This window comes from Pinus tabuliformis, chromosome 4_2 (assembly GCF_031772625.1).
Source record: "Pinus tabuliformis cultivar Carrire ecotype Pingquan chromosome 4_2, CPIR1, whole genome shotgun sequence".
Lineage (NCBI taxonomy): Eukaryota > Viridiplantae > Streptophyta > Pinopsida > Pinales > Pinaceae > Pinus > Pinus tabuliformis.
In genome coordinates this window covers 1027146822-1027152266 of record NC_142304.1, presented here as the reverse complement: position 1 = coordinate 1027152266, position 5445 = coordinate 1027146822, and the positions used below count along the sequence as shown (strand labels likewise).

The 5445-nt window shown below is 37.0% G+C and overlaps 1 pseudogene; it reads right to left on the bottom strand.

Moving 5' to 3' along the window:
* Positions 1-881: 881 nt before the first annotated feature.
* On the bottom strand, positions 882-4148 carry LOC149173121 (geranylgeranyl pyrophosphate synthase, chloroplastic-like; annotated as a pseudogene).
* Between the last annotated feature and the right edge of the window lie 1297 nt (positions 4149-5445).

The window sequence follows — 5445 nt, the reverse complement described above, 5'->3', positions numbered from 1 at the left end:
GCAACTAATAGATAGCAAAAGCGAAATATCTGATAGATGGTGGTTGGTCCATAGGATGGTTCATTACTTGATGGTTCTTATTGTGGAAGCCTCGATGATTCGAGGTGTCAACATTGTTGATCTTTCAAAGTGCATCAATGATGGTCAGAGGTAGTTACGTTTTAAATGGAGGTCAAGTGATAGCTCAAACATGTGGTGGTTAAAGAACCGTGTTTCTGAGATACCATAGTGGGTGTGAGTGTTAATGAAGACCAACCAGACAAAAATTATCCTTGTTGTTGTAATATGTGTTTTCAATGTTTTCCTTGTAAGCATTAAGGGAGGGTATTGGAAGTAATGCTTCCATGTGTTGTCATTAGTTGTCATTGAGAGTTCCCAAACATCAATCTAGAAGTTGTTGTTTCTTATGTATGTGAGTTGTAGTCCTGATCTAGAAGTGTGGAAATCACAGATTTATGTCCTATATATGTGTAATTATTGTGATCAATAAATATATCATAGTGTGCGATTTTTTGTATGCATTGCCCAAAAAAAAAACAACTAATTGTTTTTCACACTAGCATATGAGTTTTTAGATTTGGATTGATGATACATGAATACATTGTAAAGATTTTCGACAACCTTAAAAATATATATTTACTGGATTTTGTGTATATAAGACTATGGAGTTGTTTTTAAGTGAGAATTTTTAGCGTTTTTGATAGAATTTTGGCCAGAATGACAAAACAATTGTGGTCAGATCTTCATTTGTGTTGTTTAAACTAGTTTTTTGACTACATATATGGATTAAACGCCCCAAAAACATATCAGACACTTCTATTATGCAAAGTTCACTTGTCAAACTTCTGATTTCAATGAATCTGTACTGGATTCTAAACAAATTAAATCAGAAAATAAACTAGAAAACTGTTCAAAAAGTCGTACTCTCTCCTATTCTCATATCCTCGAATTCTCTCGATTTCATCCTCCGATGCACCACCGACGATGGCCCCACAAACTGATGAGCACTCCAAGAGCACTGCAGTCTTCTGAATTTGAATCCATTGCAGTGTCTCAATGTCAATAGAAGCATCGCCCTGTTGTGGTCACCAACAACCCCCCTCTTCGTTTGATATTAGTAATAACATCAAGCAAAGGGGAACCCTTAGCCAAAAATCCAAAAAAATATTTTTGTTTAAAAAATTCTTTTGTATTAGCTCCCTAAAAGCTATATCACGTCGCAACGGAAAAAGGAGCGCTTGCCCAAAGCGCATAAATACACTAAAAAGGAGCGATGCGAGAACCCATCGCATCGCGCGCATTAAGAACGTTTGAAAAAGGAGAACCTAAAGAAACGCCGACGGCCGATATGCGACGTCGCACGTCGCAATGCCACACGAGCAGCACAAAATGACAAAGTGAAAACCTTGCGATGTTGCGATCTGCGATCTGCAACCATGCAAAGCTGCGATCTGCGATATTAGCGATCTGCGATCTGCGATATCTGCGATCTGTGACCTGCGATATCTGCGATCTATGATAACACTTAATAACGTCGCAGCCATCGATACTGTGATACCAATCGCAGAAAAAAATCATCGCAAGAATTCTCCGACATACACGGTAGATCCAAATTTGAAAGCGTGCCTTAAGGGAAATTAATGACCACATGCTCGAATATCCAGAAATGATTGCATCGCATTTATCGAAGAGTCAAGTTATGATGAATGTCATTAATTTCGCATTCATTAGAATTTAATGCTTTCATGTCAATCTTTTCGTCATTTCCCTTCTTCTTTGCGTAAACTGCAAGACATGCAACTGATATAAATCTATATGCAGGAAACATCTAAGGAGAAGGGAAGAGCGCCGATAAGACAACAGAGAGAAGATGCCTCCGCAATTGGATGCCGCATGCAGCAGAACCGCGAATTCCAGAGTACCGCCCAATAGGCACTGATGAAAATAGATTGTCCAAGACTCAGAGTCAAAGGCGCACAAAAGCAGCGTGTTTACAAAAGATCCTGAAGCTCAGACTTGGTAAAGCAGTGAAAGAAGCGCAAGAGAAGAAAGACGCTCCAGAAAAGCCTGGAACAAAGAACGAAAACAGTTCTCGAAACAGGGGATTGTCCATACAGCGCGACTTCTGACTCATTGAGTCATTCGCACGACCGAAAACCGAAATAGCAACAGCAAAATCAGTTCGAAAAGAAACTGGGTTGTACTAAGTGTGCGCACAGCGAATACACCCAGCTAGAGAAAGGTTTTCGAAAATATCTTCTAATCTAACAGAAAGAGGTGCCAGCGCTTGTTGTTTCTAATCTTCAAGCTCGAACAAAAGGAAAGGACAACCAGCCGACTCTTTTAGGGCGAACAGCGCATTGCTTAGAGCACTAAGGAGCAGATACAGAAACGGTTAGAAATTAGATTCAGTTTTTAGAAATAAATTTGTTTTTAGTAAAAGGGCGGTCATTTGAAGCCGTTCCCTGAATTTGTGTAAAGTAAAATTAGTCGGTTACTAGTATTTAAACCTTCTCGTTGCATTGGAGAAGGGTCCGAAATTTTGTCAAAAAACTTGTCCTCAGAACATGCACTTTTGCACCCTCGGAGGGGGTTTTTGATGAATGGACGGATCAAGATTTATTTATGTTTGCATTTTACATACCTGCTACTGATGTTGCATTTCTGTACTCTTAGTAGGCATTAGAAGCAAGTAGAAATAGATCATTATTGCTTAAGGTCTGTAAGTTTAAAATCAGTCATAAATGGTACTTTTATCTCTTGACTAGTTTCGGCTTGCATTCTTAGAGTAATATACAGCTGATTTTATTTATATGTTAACGTATGAATGAGTGGACTACCATTTGGCACTTTTGTACGGTGGAGTCATTGATTTGTGCTTAATACATGAATAGCTGATTATGCAATATGCTGTTCACAACCGTTTTGCTTAACTTCTTACGCAAGATGGTTCATCTTAATTGATTTATATTCTCATAATAGCTGAATAATCTTCATTACCAGTTATTCTATGAAATCTTTCTAGATTGCATAAATGGAAAAATTCTGTCCCGGGTTAGCGTAGATTAGATGTATTGTTTTTTTTAGATTAAAGTAGTATAAAGTCATTTCAGAATTGAGAATTAGATTAGTTTAAGGAATAATTACAGATTTTGTACTATCATTTTCTACACACACACATCACCATTTTCTACACACACATACACCCCTTAGAACGGGAAGTTGGTTCCGTCATCCCCAGTCGGACCCGCTACACCAAACGGGCACGGAGCCGCTAACCAGGTTCCCGACCGGGTGGGTATCCCCCTTGTTGTTGACCCGATTTCGGGGCCCTCAACACACCCTCAACAACCTCCCCACTTGCAACTCTCTAAGAGCCTGTTGCTCTACCCAATTCAGATACCACCCTCACATCCCTATCACCCCCAACAGTTTTGCTTGTGGAGACTGAAATGTGCTCAAAGGCATATGAATGAAGTGCATTCCCAATGAGAAGAGCAGCAGTGGCTTCCCCAATGACTTTATGGTTTGCAGGCTTATCCATGGAAGATATCTCATCATGTAGCAGAGTCATTGTATGAATCATCTCTATTGCACAGGCAACTGGCATGGTGAGCTCCTCTGTTCCTCCCACAAGCTCACATGCAGCGATGCACATAACAGGGCGAACTCGCTCCCCTCCAGAGAGAACAGAATATCGCATGGATTCAAGTAAATTTTCAGGAAAACAAAGTGGAACAGCCCTGTCAAGTGCCTCATTCACTGCGATTGTCTTGGAATGCATGTACTTTTTGAAATCAAATTCAAGGACCTTCTTCCTTTCTTCTGAAACACCAAGCATTTTAATAATTCTGTTTGAAGATAACTTCCTCTTCGAATAGCCTTGCAGGCCTAGATGACCCCCATGAGAAATCCCCATTGAAGTTTAAGTTCCATGAAAAATGTTTTAACTGGATGGGAACTCTTTCCACAGGTTGAAGGGTATGGCAACTAGCCGCCATGCCTCTGTAACTGATTGCTATGATACCGCTGCAAGCCATGTCGTGGTTACTAGAAATTAGAAGCAGGAAAGTACAGATTCAGTGAGATTGAAGAATCATGCATGTGATATTATAGAATTCTGTACAAGCTAAAAACAACTTCGGGTATCAAACAATAGCTTTCAGGCACATGTATATTTTATTTTAAAGAATGGTTTAACCGGAGGAGTCGAGTTAGGAATCAATCCTTTTCTCCTTTTTGTTAAAATTTGATAGGTTAGAAAAAAAGTTAGGATTCCGAGGATAGGTAAATTTGATTGGGTTAAAAAGTCAAGGGTTTAGGTTGAAAGTAGTTTATTTAAGAATTTGGAGTGTGTTACCTGTAATTAATTTTTTTATATTGTAATGTACTACTTTATTAGGGTTAGGGTGTTTTCCAGCATTTAATGAACTGAAGTGAAGGATACTAATTTCTTTTCAATCATAAGATAATAATGGTAATAAATTTATTGTTGGCGGGCTGTTTTCTAGGCTTTGTTAAATTATAAGATAATCTATTTATTATTGGTTAATTTTTTCTGATTTGGAATTTTTCAAGGTAATTTATGTGAATTGTTGTTATTTGTGTAATTATTTCTCATATTTTCTTTTTTTCCATCAATTTAATTATTAATAAATGGTAAGAGATACTATTATTTGGTGAAGAAATAACTATAGTGTTTGGTCAAGATCTAAAGTACAATGCGTGCATAGAGATAGCATGGCATCATTGGTATAGAGGCAAAAACCAAAACCATCCAAGATAAAACCTACGATGATGTGGGTTGCGATGAAGCCCCATGAGTAGCATTGGGATGAAGGTGCATGAGTAAAGCACAAGGTGTGATTAGGTGTCTTAAAACAAGAGAATGATAGCATATTTGTAGATGAAATTTTGTAAACTACATGTCAATAGGCACACAACTTTGTGGGTTAGACATGTGTCGATATAAAATAACTGATAAGAGAGAGAAGCGAATTTTGGGGATGGTTAGATAAACTTGACTTAGTGAAAAAGCTAAAGTTAAATATACAAAATTTAAAATGGTGATTGAATAAATTTGACTTGGTGAAAAAACAAAGTTATTAAATTCTCAATAGTAGGTCATATGGTATTAATGGCTTCTAATATTACATATATCTAAATCCTTGAAAATACTTGGAAACTTTTCATTATAATAAAATAGAGGAGATTTGCCCTACCTAACTACATTTATGTTCAATATTAATTAACTAAATTTTCAAATTAACATTTTAGATAATAAATCTAATAAATTTTAATTATTTTACTCTCATATTAATTTAATTATTAATACTCTTATAATAAAAAGAATTTCCATTGTACAAAAGAGATTACATTAAAACATCCACATACTTTCAACACATAGAAGTAATTCCTTCGATTGTAATATTGACCTACTTCTCC